Raw genomic sequence first — 16,939 nt, forward strand, 5'->3', positions numbered from 1 at the left:
CCTAATGTAGGGTTTGTTCTGTTTATCTACAGGCGATGTTTCGTGGTGTGGTGTGCGGTTCCATCACACCCAAATTGCACCCTTACATCCACATAAGCACAATGGCATTTGTTTATCTGTGCTATGCTCTTTTGCATCCTGACAATAAAGTTGGTTTGACTAGAGGTAAACTTTCCTCATTAGGACTAACTTCCTCATGAATCCCCAAAATTTTTCTAGGTACATTGACTGATTGATTGATTGATTACATGCTGTAGTAATTGGGTCCCCAATCCTTGCTCCATGCACTGGTACTGATATGCAGCCCACCAGGAACTGGTCTGCACAAGCAAGTGAACCCCCATCTGTGCATGGGGAGGATCCAGGCAGCACACGAAACCACACCCTCCCTGGTCTGTAGAAAAACTGCTCTCCATGGAACCAGTCCCTGGTGCCCAAAAAGTTGGGGGTTGCTGCTGTAGAAGATGATCAGGCTGACCCTGAGGGTGGGGTCAAAAGCATCATCAGTTGGAGTCTCTATGCCCCTGAAAGAGACCTAAGCCTAACTCTTTGTTGTTGTTAGCTGCGAAGTCGTGTCCGACCCATCACGACCCCATGGACAACATTCCTCCAGGCCTTCCTGTCCTCTACCATCTTCTGGAGTCCATTTAAGCTCACGCCTACCCATTGACTCTTATCTGGCACCAATTTGCCTTGACCTTTAGTAGATCAGATTCTTGTGTATAGGTTGCTTGGAATAAACTCACAGTGATTTCTGAATTCTATCCTGGCTCCTGGTTTCTTGTGCCTGACAAATGCCATCAAGTAGCTTTCAACTTCTAGTGACCCCCTAGATTTTTCTCCACAATGATTTATCCCTAATCTAGTCCCTCAGCCCTTTCAACAGTGCACTCGTTGCCCTTGTAACAGAGTCCAACCACCTTGCTGCTGATCGTCCTCTTCTTCTCTTTCCTTCCACCTTTTCCAGCATCAGAGCCTTCTCCAGGGAGGACATCTTAAAATATCCAGACAATGATTGCGTTGTCTACTTAGGAGGAAGGGGAAGGTTTACTTGTAGTCTAGATGTTCAAGGTGTTTTCAGCTTTTTCCATTTGTTTTTAGAAAGAAAATGCTCCTAAATGCACTCCTAAGCAATAGTGAACTCTGCACCATGGCCATTTTTTCCTGCAAAGCATGTCCTGACCTGTATTTTGGCCACATGCACATAAACATTGCAAGAAACATTCCAATATCTCAGGGGCTGCCACAAAGAGGAGGGAGTCAAGCTATTTTCCAAAGCGCCTGAAGGCAGGACAAGAAGCAACGGATGGAAACTAATCAAGGAGAGAAGCAACTTAGAACTGAGGAGAAATTTCTTGACAGTTAAACAATTAATCAGTGGAACAACCTGCCTCCAGAAGTTGTGGGTGCTCCAACACTGGAAGTTTTTAAGAAGAGACTGGACAACCATTTGTCTGAAATGGTATAGGATTTCCTGCCTGAGCAGAGGGTTGGACTAGAAGACCTCCAAGGTCCCTTCCAACCCATTCTATTCTATTCTATTCTATTCTATTCTATTCTATTCTATTCTATTCTATTCTATTCTATTCTATTCTATTCTATTCTATTCTATTCCAAGAAGCAGCAGAAACAAGATAACCCAACACTTGAGTGAGAATGTAGGACATTTTCTTTCTACAAGGAAAGACAAAATCTAGTCACTTTCCAAATCTGAACCAGATTCCCCCCTCTCCCCCTGGAGAAGGATGAACACCAGGCAAATTTTGTTTTGACTAGTTTTTATCCCACTGTGAATTGGGTTGGCAAAAATCCACTCTCACCAGATTTCAGAGTTCCTCAGTTGCAGGCACGCAATAATTGCAACAGTAGAACTTTGGTGCCAACATTTTCTGTCCAGTCTGTGTAAAAAGACATTCAGATAATGTCCCATTTTCTGACAAAAGGTGGGAATTAAACATTAAAGGAACAGATCTGCAGTTGCAAGGAATCCTTTATACATCTTTTTTTTGTATTAGTTGAAATTATGCCAAACGTGCAAACATGTAGGGCTGTTCTTTCAGATTCTGATCTCAAAGATTATAACAAGAGCTACTAGAATTGGGTTATAAATCTGGGTAGGGCTCAATTCTCTTTCGAAAATCAGTGCTTGAGTTTCCAGTTGTAGATTGGTTGCACACATCTGGAATTTCAATGTGCCCCTTGAGTAGCTGCAGGAGACTTGCTTTTCATGGTTAGCAAAAGAGAGACTTGTTATACAGATCAGGCATTTGATAAATAGGCTTTAGTGATAGCAGCACAGGGAGCTAAAATATAAATAGATGAAAGAGGAGGAGGAGGAAGAGGAAAGATCTCAGCAACAGAGCAACCAATGAAATGGAATATATAAAGCAGTCTTTGATTGGCTGGAGCAATTCTCCTTAAATTTTGGCAAATGGATGTCAGTGGCAAGACAGCCTTCATATTTTACTAAACACCAAATTACGTATTCCGAGGATCAGCTCATCAACAGGGCTTGCAGCCTAGATCAGTATTTCTCGAACTTACGAGATCATAGGTTTGATCTGATTGTAAGTTGGATTATGATCATAACCGATCATAATATCTTATGAAAACTGTAAGAAGGGCAGACTTCATTGTCCAAACTTTTCATCTGACTGGAAGGCAGGGAAAATAATGGGAGAAATTGGCAAGGAAGAAAAAATATTGGAGGGAACTTTGCCTTCTCTACCCGATTTAATGTCTTGATGGCCTCCAGGAAGAGCCTTGTCCATTTAACTGTCCTTCTAAATAGAGGCCAAATGTGCCCCTAACAGCTATTTTCATACGATCTGTCCACATGTTGTTACTTTTGACACAGCCCAGACCAGCACTTGCAATGACTCTGCCACCTAGAGTGATGGGTAGCAAATAATCTAATAAACAATGTCAATTATTCTTTGGCTGTTGAAGCAAAAGCGTTAAAGTAGTCAGGAGATCTTCTGAGCTCCTTAGCTCTTATGGGTCACTTTCTGCTGCTGCAGGCACACCCCATCCCTTCTGGGAATCTATCCTCCATGTGTTTTGACTTGGCTTGGAGAAAGACCAAACACCTGGCTTTCACAGAGCTATCTTATTGGCTGGTGAGCTCTTATGCAAGTCTAGCATTTTTTAAAAAAGTGCTGAAACTGGGTTTAAAATGCAAGTTCATATCACCTCTGAGCCTGGAACTTGTTAGTTGTCCTGTTTGTCAGGTAACTAAACCAGGTGTTCCAAGAACCTATCTACATTTACCCAACCTTACCTCATTCCCCCATTAAGGAGAGTGATATGAACTTTTTTTTCACCACTGGCAGGTAATGCCCAATCGAAAGAAAAACAAAACTATGGATCTCACCCATTGCTTTCTTTAAGTTGTCCCTCACTGAAACTGTGTGAACAGAATTATTCCCCAGCCTGGATACCGAGACAGACCAGCAATGGAGATAGCACATGTTTTTCAGCAGGTTATGGACTGTCTGATTTTACCATGAATTAACCTCATTGGATCAAAACAAATCTACTTTCAGATAAAAGATAAAGAATTTTAGGTAGTGGTTAAATCAATACATTCGTGTTTTCTTGGAAGCAGTGTGAAAGTGACTTGACATAATATTCTTCTGGGGTACTCTGTTCAGCTTCATGGCCTGGCCTGTTTCAGGATTTCCTGGTCATCTCCCATCCAAGTATTAAGTAGGCCTGACCCAGCTTAGCTTTTATGAGATCAGGCAGCTGATCTCTCTCTCTGTCTCTCTTTATCTTGCTTTGGTTCTGTCTCTTTCTCTGTTTCTCGCTCGCTTGCTCTCTAGACTCTCCATGTCTATCATCTATCATCCTGTCTGTCTGTCTGTCTGTCTGTCTGTCTATCTATCTATCTATCTATCTATCTATCTATCTATCTATCTATCTATCTATCTATCATGTATCTATCTATCTATCTATCTATCTATCTATCTATCTATCTATCTATCTATCTATCTATCCATCCCATCCATCCATCCATCCATCCATCCATCTATCTATCTATCTATCTATCTATCTATCTATCCATCCATCTATCTATCATCTATCTATCTATCTATCTATCTATCTATCTATCTATCTATCTATCCATCCATCCATCCATCCATCCATCCATCCATCCATCATCTATCTATCTATCTATCTATCTATCTATCTATCTATCTATCTATCTATCTATCTATCTATCCATCCATCCATCCATCCATCCATCCATCCATCCATCCATCCATCCATCCATCCATCTATCTATCTATCTATCTATCTATCTATCTATCTATCTATCTATCTATCTATCTATCTATCATCCTGTACTTTTCTGTCCCTTTCTATTATCTCTCCTTCTGTCTATCTTTATCTATTTATCTCTATCTTAATCTCTTTAGCTTTAGAAGTCTAGAACAGAATACAATTATAGATATTTTGGTATCATCCTCCATGGAGAATAATAGGCCCAGTACTTAAGAAAGTAAACATTTTCTTTTCTTTACACCTTAAAAGTTTGCCATGGAATATGGTAAGAATTGCTGTGACACTTTCCCCCCCCCCATCTCCCCCATTTTTGTTTCCAGAGGCATGATTTTATTAAGCACATTAGCAGTTATATTGCATATTTTTATATAGTAAATCAGAAAATTGCACTACCAAAATTCAGTATAAGGGGGAAAGCTCCATTACAATAATTTAATCTTGGTGGGCTCCAAAGGGAGTAAGAAGAAGGAAAAGGGCTTATAACAAAGCCTTTTGTGCAGGGCTGTCTTTAAAGTGTTTAAGACGCTTCAGCTGAGAACCCTGAGTTATGTAGCCTGGGCTTTATTAGTAAAAATATTATCTTATCTTTATGTAATTAAAAAAATGAATTGCATCAACGATGGAAGTGCAGAATTGCAGCCTAATATAAATACAGGCAAATGATAGGGAAATTAAAATCCAAAATATATTTTAAAAGGAGCTTGATGCTGGCATAACAAGCGCCAGTCAGACATGTTTTGGTTTGGGTCCACTGATGTATGAAATGGCTTCACTCCAATCCATGGAAAAGGGGAAGCTGTGAAAAGTTTTGTCTGTAAAGTTCTGAATGGAATCTATTCCAAGTACCCTTTCTATATTTCATAGCTTGGTCATTTTAGCTTCGTTTAAGATTCCATGACAATCCATTTATGTATGTATGTATGTATGTATGTATGTATGTATGTATGTATGTAACTGGACTTTCTTGACTTTTTTTCCTTGAAAACCTCCTTCTCATGAGGACAAGATTCAGTAGTCCATCTACATCTGAAAGACAAAGGTCATTCTTTTAAAGACAGCCTCAACGACTCTCAGAGACCTAACCACCAACCAATCTTCAGAATGCTAATGACTAGATCAGGGGTCCCCAACTTGTGGGTCCACTCCTGGGCCATGGCCTGTTGGCCACCGGGCTGCAGAACAGGCTGACCAGTATGCACACGTATGTGTGTGCATTCACCCCACTTGCCCTAGCGCTGCTGCTGCGGCAAAGACAGGGTGGTGCATAGCAAAAATGGGGCAGTGGTAGCACCCATGCAGTGAAAATGGGGCAGGGCTAGTGCCCATGCACTAAAAACTACAAGCATTTGCTGATGACTTGGTATTTATTTTAGAAGAACCATTGGAGGCAACGTCCAAATTATTGAAAAAGATAGAAGAATTTGGAGAAACAGCAGGATTGAAAATAAACAGAGAAAAAAACCAAAGTTACCGTTAAAAACCTCACAGATAAGCAAAAAACACAATTGTCAGAAAAATAGACCTACAAATAGTTAAGAAAGTTAAATACTTGGAAATATATTTAACAGCAAGATGTGCAACGATAAAAGAAGATAATTACATAAAACTACTAAGCCAAATAAAAATAGACTTGGAAAAATGGAAACACCTACAATTATCAGTGCTAGGAAGAATAGCTAATGTAAAAATGAATATTTTACCAAAACTTCTTTTTTTTATTCCAAACAGTACCTATAAAAATAGAAAAAAAAGTTTTTCGATGATTTGAATAGAATGATCTTGAAATTATTTGGCAAGCAAGGAAAGCTAGAATCAAACTGAAAATGCTATAAGAAACCAAAGAAAATGGAGGATTTGGACTTTCCAAATTGGGTTCTATACTACCAAGCATGTGCTAAAAGAATGGATAACCCTCAGAAACAAAAGGTTCTTATATTTAGAAGGACATGACTTACAACGTGGGTGGCACACATTTTTGTGGTATGAAAGGAATAAAACTCATAGATATTTTCAAAACCATGATATAAGAAATGGATTATTATCTGTATGGGAAAAGATAAAACCAAAAATTTATCCCAGGATAGCTATCAACGATGGAAGCTTTTGCTCACCTAAACCTAGTTAAATTTGAAATTTTTTTAACATATAAGGATATTTTGAATACAGATGGAAAATTAAAATCTAAACAAGAGCTAGAAGACCAAGGTGTTGACTTATCATGGTGGCCCCAATTACAAATGCAATCAAAGTATGACAAAGATGTTAAAACATATGGGTTTTATAAAGACCAGACAATGTTTGATCAATGTTTGACGTCTGATGAAAATATGATTTTAAAAAATGTATAATTTTTTATTGAATTTAAAAATGCAAGACGAACAAGTGAAAGAAACAAGGATTGTATGGGCAAAAAACTTTGGATATAATATAGAATTAGAGAAATGGCAAAATCTTTGGGAAACAAATTATAAATTGACAATTTATACTTCGTATAAAGAAAACTTATATAAAATGTTTTATAGATGGCATTTTCCACCTGTTAGATTAGCAAAAATGTTTAAAAATATGTCTAGTAAATGTTGGAAATGTAATCAAAATCCCAGCACATATTATCACTTGTGGTGGACATGTATTAAAGCAAAAAAAAAAAGGACAAAAAACACACACTTTGTTAGAAAAGATGTTAGGGAAACATGTAGATTTTAAACCTGAACTTTTAATGCCAGAAAAAATTGATAAACAAAATGTATATTTAACATTACATGTATTAACAGCAGCGAGAATTGTATTTGCGCAGCACTGGAAAAATGACAGAATACCATCGGAGGAAGTGATAATTAAAAAAATACTGGAGTGTGCAAAAATGGATAGACTCACATTGAGAATTAAAGGAAAAGAAGATGCAGAATACTTTCAAACAGGGAACTTATTTTATCAATGGTTGGAAAAATGAGACAGAGAGTAAGAACTTAACATTTATGACTAAGCAAAAATTAACCCAGACAACACGTTGTTTATTAAGCCCAAATGAACTGTAATGATAAAAAAACTAATAAAATACTTTTTTTAAAAAAAGATTGTATGATGAACCATCATATTTGTCTGTCAATAATTAGATTCAGAATTGTTAAAATGACGAAGAATGGAGAGGCAGACGAGGAAGTAAAGGCAACCACAGCCAGACTGGGAAAATATTTTTTTAAATTTTAATTAACAGTCAAAAAACAAATCCACATTGATGTAGTTAAAAAGCTTGTTGCTTATATGGCATGTCCCACGTGTTTTACCATTCACAAATGTCTGGATAAGGTTATAGGTTTAAATGTACCGTTAAATGCAACATAATGGATTGCAGAACTTAATCTCTCTTTCTCTCTTCCGCTGGGTTGTAGCAGTGTTCCATACCTACTTAAAGGAACTGCATTGTCAGCAAGATCTGAGCTGGGCACGGATCCATGTTTTCCTTATTTTTAAAAGAGTCATTGACCTGACAAAGGCCTGTAGTGAAATGTGAAGAAAGAAACGAGACCAGACGTGGCTGTGTTTGCTGAAGCTCCTTTCACCGGAAAGAAAAAAAAAACCAGGCTATGCATCTGCCTGCAGTCATCAGAATCCCGATTGTATATTTTATGAATGCTCAGCAATTGGTTTTAATTAGAAAGTGCATGAGAAGGAATAAACCAGCCAAACTGGTTGTAGAAGGTAAGAGCACTCACATTGGGACAGTCAAATTTCCATTGCCCTCTTCTCAACACTGATATATTCCTAGCCTTTTTGGACAATAATGTGTTTGCACACAGGACTGCCTCCAGATCGTGGCTATCGTTTTAAAAGTGATTGCAATTAATATGATTGCATTTGCCTTTCAGGCACTCCAAAGTGGTCTCCAATTTAATTGGAGATCGTGGAAAAAAAAGAGAGAGTTCAATGGCTCAAAGGTTAAAGATGTTGAGCTGGTCAGCTGCAAAGCTGACAGCTGAGGTTTGAGACCGGAGTGCAGCACAAGGGAGTGAGTTCCCGTTCCTTGCCCCAGCTCCTGCTCACCTAGCAGTTCAAAAGCATACAAATGCGAATAGATAAATAAGTATCACTTTGGTGGGAAGGCAATAGGATTCTGTACGCCTTTGGCTTATAGTCGTGCTGCCCACATGATCACAGAAAATGTTTTCGGACAATGCTGGGTGAGTTTTTCCCCTGAATCAGAAATAAATGAAGATTTTGGGCAAAACTATTATAAAATGCAGTCATGTGATCATGGTACATTGCCAAGAGCTGTAGATGTATGAGCATGGAGGAGACTAGCTGTTATAATTTTGAATCTGGATCATAATTAGCCCTCCTGGTAGGTCCGCAGTAACCTTGAATGGCTACTAAGTGATCAGTTGTATGTTGAGGACTATCTCTAGCGCAGGGGTATCAAACTCTCAGCGTGATGTGACATGTCGCGACGTGACGTATCGTGACTTTTTTTCCCATTGCTGGCAATGGGATGGGCACGGTTTCGTCATGACACATCCGGCCCGTGGGCCGGCAGTTTGACACCCCTGCTCTAGTGAATGAGAATTCAGCACTTAATGTGGCAGCTGATTCCACTTGCCAGTAGCTCTTATTCTCAGGAAACGTACTCCTAATATCTCACCTGCCCTTCCTTTCTTATAATTGTAACCTAAATCAGGCCTGACTAAAGGGCCACATTGTTTACAATCCTAGATCTCATCCAATGTCATTTGCTCCAGAATCCATCCAGACATGGTGGTTCCATGATTGCCAAGCCAAGCCATTCTGTCTATAGCAGGGGTCCCCAACCCCCAGTCTGTAGGCCAGTATCGGTCCGCAGCATGCCAGCAACTGGTCCGCACAAACAAGGAAAGCCCCATCTGCAGGATGCAGGCAGCACACAACACCATGTCCCTCCGGGCTGCAGAAAAACCTCTCTCCACGTAACCGGCCCCTGGTGCCCAAAAGGTTGGGGACCTCTGGTCTATAGGACTTCATCTGAGATTATGAAAGACCAAAGTGCAGTGTTTCGAGCACAACGTCCACAAGGAATACTTAGCTACAATAATGCTTTCTCTAACCTAGATATATTTTAAGCATTTGCTGACCACTCCTTTTAAACTAAGGAGATCAGAACTAACGTGTGAAAAGGAGATGCTTTCCATGCCTCATTCCTTACATCTGTTTACATTCCTGTAAAAAGGGAGAAGCAATGTGAGTGTCTCATTTTCCATTTCTTTTCTTGTATGCATGTAATTGAGCAGGCATAAGTCTGAACCAAATTTTCATGGAGGGATATTGGCATAAAGCTCTTTACCTTCCTCAACTCTGATCTGCTAATCTCCAATAAATCACCCATGATTTTCTCAACCAACTCAGTCCACACTGAAGATTTATGCCTGAAGGATTTATTTTTTCCCCACCAGTCTTAATCCTGATTCAAAATATACATGTGGGTCTAATAGGGATAGAGAGCCTGGAAGAAAATTTAAATTTTCCATTGAAAATATGCCCCCACTTTTATTTTCCAGTTGGGTTCTCAGGAATGGGCAATTGCTTTATTGCATGACCATTAGAATTGAATAGAATAGAGCTGGAAGGGACCTTGGAGGTCTTCTAGTCCAACCCCCCCTCCCCCCCCCCCCGCTTAAGCAGGCGAACCTATACCATCTCAGATAAGTGACTGTCTGGCCTCTTCTTAAAAATCTCCAGTGATGGAGTGCCCACGATTTCTAGAGGCAAGCTATTCCACTGGTTAATTGTCCTCACTGTCAGGAAGTTTCTCCTTAATTCCAGATTGCTTCTCTCTGTTTCCAACCATTGTTTTTTGTCCTGCCCTCTGGTGTTTTGGAAAACAACGTGACCCCCTCTTCTTTGTGGCAGCCCCTCAAATATTGGAATACTGCTATCATGTTGCCCCTGTTTCTTCTTTTCTTTAGACTAGCCAAACCCAAATCCTGCAACCGTTCTTCGTATGTTTTAGTCTCCAGGCCTTTGATCATCATAGTTATGATGGTAGTGCATGGATAGGACATTTAAGGCAAGGTGAAGTCATTTTTTTATATTGCTATTAATCTTTAACAGTGTGCTTTGCTACCAAAGTTTCTGGAGCCAGACAATTGACCTCTATTAAGAAAACAATTTGAGATTTCAGCTAAGGGTGCAGAGTTTTTAGTAAAGATTCCAAGGGAAGTTCTGTGATATAATACACACACAGAGACATACACAGAGCAAGAGACATACACACACACCAACAGAAATTCTTTTGCTACCTTGTCAAGTAATAATAATAATAATAAGTTGGAAGGGACCTTGGAGGTCATCTAGTCCAACCCCCTACTAAGGCAAAAAACCCTATACCAGGGGTGTCAAACTCAATTTCATTGAGGGCCACATCAGCATTGTGGTTGCCCTCAAGGGGCCGGGTGGGTATGGCCAGGGTGGGCGTGGCCTACTGGGTGGGCGTGGCTAGAGTGCATATGGCCTACTGGGTGGGCGTGGCCAGCTCTACATCGTTCGCATCAAGGGTGCCTATGGGGGCCTGGGCAGGAGTGGGACAGATCTGAGGGTCTCTGGCAGAAGGAGGGTCTCTGGGCCAGGGCCAAGGCAGTGGGGGCCGTTCACTGTTTCCAGGATGGCTTCACGGGCCACATGAAACCACTTCGCGGGCCGGATCCGGCCCCCGGGCCTTGTGTTTGACAAGTCTGCCCTATACCATTTCAGACAAATGAGTGTCCAGAACAGAACCTCATAATAACCACACGGGTGCTCTTTGTTTTTAATCAACATATTTTCCACATCTGTGTAGCTTCTAAGCCAGCTATCACACTTCATTACTTCTTGTAAAAAAATATATATCAGCAAACAGACAAATGAATAACCAGAAAGTAGATATTAAAACAAAACAACAAAAGCAAAAAAAAAATTAGAGTCCTTCAGCAGTTTGGAAATTATTTCAGATGTTTTGGGGCATGCAGGAGTATGAACGTAGTATTTGTCACCAACTTTTTAAGAGTCCTGGTGGCGCAGTGGTTAGAATGCAGTATTGCAAGCAAATTCTGCCCACAGCCTGGAGTTTGATCCTGATGGGATTCAAGGCTGACTCAGCCTTCCATCATTCCGAGGTCGGTAAAATGAGGACCCAGATTGTTGTGGGAATATGCTGACTCTGTAAACTGCTTAGAGAGGCTTATAAAACACTATGAAGTGGTATATAAGTCTAAGTGCTATTGCTAAAGCAGCCCTATTTGGATCATGTGGTCCTTAGTAATATCCCAAAGCACCTTTCTGTAATCAGACTGAGAGCAAGGCCTACCCCTGACATTAACCCAGCCTATTAAGCAAGTAATGGTAAAGACAAACATGTCATAAAGAGAGATGGCAACTAGATCCTATGAGTGTACAAATTAGACTAAAGTGAATTCATGTTAGAATGCATAAGAGGGTAAACAGATGCTGAAATGCCTTTGGAATAGAGTAGACCAGACATGTCAAACACAAGGCTAGGGGGCCGGATCCGGCCCGCAAAGTGGTTTCATGTGGCCCACGAAGCCATCCTGGAAACAGTGAGGGAATGGCCCCCCACTGCCTTGGCCCTGGCCCAGAGACCCTCCTTCTGCCAGAGACCCTCAGATCTGTCCCACTCCTGCCCAGGCCCCCATAGGCACCCTTGATGCAAATGATGTAGAGCTGGCCATGCCCACCCAGTAGGCCATACGCACTCTAGCCACGCCCACCCAGTAGGCCACGCCCACCCTGGCCATACCCACCCGGCCCCCTGAGGGCAACCGCAATGCTGATGCGGCCCTCAATGAAATTGAGTTTGATGCCCCTGGAGTAGACTAACAAATTTCTAAAATGAGTGTGTGGGGTGGGGGGGTGGGGGGTAGGGGGCAGGGGGGGAATCCAAAAGCAAGAATCATAAGATCTGTTCTGATCAAAGGAAGTATCTAAAAGCTACTCCTTGTTTCAAAGGAAGTGGCAAAAAAAACCCACGGAGGGAAAGGGGCTCCTAATTTTTGCATCTGCCATGCATATGCACATTTTCTTATTTTAAGACCATCTGCAAGTTTACCTAAGTAGTGCGAGTAGCAGTACAGGCCAATTATGGTCATAACTAAGTCATGACTGTCACAAAGTGGGTCACCACATGACTGGGCCTGATTTTATGGGCTTTTTTGGTGACTGATAAGCAAATGTGTTGGTCATAAAGCAAACGTGGCAGTCATTTTACATTTTTTAATAGTTGTAAAGTGTTAAATTGTTCATAAAGGGCAGTCTCTGATGGAAACGGGAAGCGAATGCCAGTTTCCAGCAAAAAAACATTGTAAATCAGGGTCACGTGACCATGGGCTGGTGCAAACGGCTTTAAATTTGAGCTGGTTGCTGAGTGACTGGAGCGGAGGAGGGGGGCGGACATTGGAAGTGCGAAGCAGGATCACAAGTCCCCCTTTCAGGGTGCGTTGTAAGTTTGAATGGATGCTAAGTGACTGGTCATAAATTGAGAAGTACTTGTAAAACACACGTTCAAATTTGCAGAAAGATGCCATGTTTAATTTTGTACCCTATAGAGCAGGGGCCCAAACTACTTCTTGGGCACCAGGGACCAAGGGTGTGTGTGTGTGTGTGTGTGTGTGTGTGTGTGTGTGTGTGATTTTATGCACTGTCTAGATCCCATGCATGTGCTGATGAAGCTTTGCATGGCCCAGTTCCTAATTTTGGGCTCCATTGCAGTTGTTAAGTCAAGGATTACCTGTAATGAGACATTTACAGTATTGTGATCCCATAGCACAAGAGGCAGAGATGTTTTATCCTTGTGTTGGCATGGATAGGGATCAGCAGTGGCACCAGCAAATGCCACCTTGGTCTTCCTTTCTACTGTCTCAAGGATGGGTGGAGAGCACTTTAATTCAGCCTGTAATGTATTGGCCTTATATGTTGTAAGTGTTTGCTCTTGTTGCACTGCTTGCTAACTGCTTGCATTCAACTGCTAAGCGCTAGTTCACGTGTATGTTGTAACGGTTGTTAGCCGGCCCAGACTGGTTGTCTCCAGCCAGCTAAGTAGGTCTTTGGGCGGGAAACTTATGCTTCAAACCTATTGGTCGCCACCTATCAGCCAACCGTATAAATAGCTGTGCAGCAGCTCCCTTGTTGCTTCAGTTATGTTCTGACCTTCAATAAAGCCTGTTGCTGTTTTGAACCTTCCGTCCTGCAAGAAGCAGCTACACAACACAGCCAATGGGGAAATGTCTTTAGTTCGTGAATTATTTGGGGCCAGTCTCGCATACAAAGGAGGTCTAATGGAACTTGTTCTTTGTGGCAGCCAGCAGATTTTATCAGTACAAGTGGAGACTCCTTCTTCTTTTCCAGAAGAAACATCAGAGGAATTCCAGAGAAAGACCAAATATTTTCAGGAAGGGCAGATATGCGCTTCCTGATTGCCCCATCACCAGGCCATTTCTGGCTTCCTGAGCATAGAAATAGATGAAGTTGTCTTCCTGTCACTCCCAGCCTGCACATGTGTGTTCCTGCTTTGATTCAAAAGTGTGGTTTTTTTAACCTGACCATCTTAGTTCTTTAGGAGCAGATGGCAGTGGCTGGGCCAGGCTGCTGTGTTCTTCGCTTTTCTTTTCAACACATATAGTGCTTGTCTTACAACCATTCATTTAGTGACCATTCAACGTTACAGTGGCACTGGAAAAAATGTCTTATTATGACTGTTTTTCACACTTTTGACCACTGCAGCATCCCCATGGCTATGTGAATACAGTATACAGAGTACAGAGAAGAGCAACAAAGTTGATTAAGGGACTGGAAACTAAAATGTATAAAGAACAGTTGCTGAAACTGGGTATGCCTAGTTTAATGAAAAGAAGGACTAGACATGATAGCGCTCCTCCGATATCTAACGGATTGCCATAAAGAAGAGGGAGTCAACCTATTCTCCAAAGTACCTGAAGGCAGGAGAAGCAGCAGTGGATGGAAACTAAACAAGGAGAGAAGTAACTTAGAACTAAGGAGAAATTTCCTGACAGTCAGAACAATTAATCGGTGGAACAACCTGCCTCCAGAGGTTGTGGATGCTCCAACACTGGAAATTTTTAAGAGATTGGACAACCATTTTTCTGAAATGATACAGGATTTCCTGCCTGAGCAGGGGGTTGGACTAGATGACCTCCAAGGCCCCTTCAAACTCCATTATTCTGTTATTCTGTGATCAAAATTGGGATGCTTGGCAACTGACTCATATTTATGACGGTTGCAGTGTCCCAGGGTCATGTGATCATCTTTTGCAAACTTCTGACAAGCAAAGTCAATGGGGAAGACAAACACACTTTACAACTATGCTACTAATTTAACAACTGCAGTAATTCATTTAACAACTGTGGCAAGAAAAGGCGCAAAATGGGACTAAATTCACTTAACAGCTGTCTTGCTTAGCAACGGAGAGTCAATTGAGCTCAATTGTGGTCGTACGTTAAGGACTACCTATACATGATGGATTGTTCTGTACTAGGATGGTGATTACTTACAGGCTTACTCTGGTTCCTATAGCTTATAAAGTTATTGTGGATAGTTTGGATTAGAAACATTTTGGGGAAGGTGGAAGATTGCTGTGATGCTATGGAGTAGGGATACATTCATTTTCCCCCCTCAGATTGAGAGTTTTTCTGCCTTATTTTCAACTAGGTCAAGTCCATTTTAATAATTACTTTACATAAACTATGCCACTAGTTTTTTGGTAATTGTAATTGGATCTGGGAGGAGGGCCCTCAGGATATACCCAGGGTGTGTGCAAGGTGACATTATACATTTCCAAGAGTGCAAAGGAGCAGAGTGATGATCTTGGAGAAGGCATGCATCAGCAAAACACAATTTCAGTCCAGGAAAACAGGGCAATGTGAGAAAGAAACTCAAGGTTGCCCTGCCTTGATTCTCTTTGGTATAAGAGGGAAGAAAGAGAAAACACTGTCAGCCTTTCAAGATTCTGTTGTAACAGTCAACATCTATTATGTGGACTTTTAATATTTCTTATGGTATCTATTTCCTGACCCAGCCTGAAAATTGACTGGAGTATGGATGAAGTCCACGAGTCATAAAAGAGCCAAGGTTGCCTACCTTTGGTCTAGACAGTTACTACTATCTGACATGGCATAGGGTATGCTACCTAAGCAGGGGCTTGTACTAGAAGACCTCCAAGGTCCCTTCCAACCATGGAATAATAATAATAATAATAATAATAATAATAATAATAATAATAATAATAATAATAATAATAATAATAATTATAATAATAATAATAATAATAATAATAATAATAATAATAATAATAATAATAATAATAATAATAATAATAATAATAGTTGGCAGGGACCTTGGAAGTCATCTAATCCAATCCTCTGCTCAGGCAGGAAACCCTATACCATTTCAGACAAATGGCTGTCCAGTCTTTTCTTAAAAACTTCCAGTGTTGGAGCATTCTCCGCTTCTGGAGGCAGGTTGTTCCTCTGGTTAATTGTTCTAACTGTCAGGAAATTTCTCCTTAGTTCTAGGTTTCTTCTCTCCTTGACTAGTTTCCATCCATTGCTTCTTGTCCTGCCTTCAGGCACTTTGGAGAATAGCTTGACTCCCTCTTCTTTGTGGCAGCTAGTTGGACTAGATAGAAGACCTCCAAGGTCCCTTCCAACTATGCCCCATGCACTAATAACAGAATAACAGAATTCTGTTATTAGTGCATGGGGCATAGTTTCCATTTTTTTAAAAAAGAAAATTTCCAAGAACCACAGTTATCTTGCACCACTTTAATAATTCAAATCTTTCTGCCCTAAAAGATGCCCCATCCTTTGGATTTTTCTTGTTTATTAAACCTTTGGAAAGAGTTAAAATCTAGAATTTAAAAAGCAAGCAATACCTGACTTTAGTTTTATATTGATTCCTAAGATTGACAAGCCCCTTAAAAAGCCGTTTTTGAAATGGGAATCCAATGCCCTCTTCTTATTTTGTGGAACAAGAGCATTAAGCTTTATAAATGACATGTCTCTGGATAACTAATTTACTAATCTGGGCCGTAATTCAGTTTATGGCCTCATTTATTAGTGTGAGACAATGTCCTTCAGGCTATTCCCATCATCTAAACACTGGTTTTACACACACTGTCTCTTTCCTTTTGTCTTTGAAAATGCTTCGTTAATATTACTTCCAAGGGGAACACTTCAGTCAGTTGGAAAATTAGTGTTGTCTTTAATACTGATACAAATTTGGCAAAATGTGAGTAATTGGCAGCATTGTCCCATGACAGTAACCCCAACTTGACACAGATATGCAGGGACTCTGATTCCTATAATTCCCAAGTGGAGATGGAGTTTGTTTTATTTCAAATATCTCCCTCCCCCTTCTTTTTTATTTTATTCCTAGCAACCTCATCTCTCTCCCTCCCTCTCCCTCCCTCCCTCCCTCCCTCCCTCCCTCCCTCCCTCCCTCCCTCCCTCCTCTCTCTCTCTCTCTCTCTCTCTCTCTCTCTCTCTCTCTCTCTCTCTCTCTCTCTCTCTCTCTGATGCAAAGAAGAAACAGCTTAAAATAGTGGTCTTGCATGTAGGTTTTGAAGACAGGCTGAGGACATAGATTCACTTTTCTTGAGGACATGCTTTGAAATTCA

The sequence above is a fragment of the Vipera berus genome, assembly GCF_964194415.1.
Source record: "Vipera berus genome assembly, chromosome: 4".
Lineage (NCBI taxonomy): Eukaryota > Metazoa > Chordata > Lepidosauria > Squamata > Viperidae > Vipera > Vipera berus.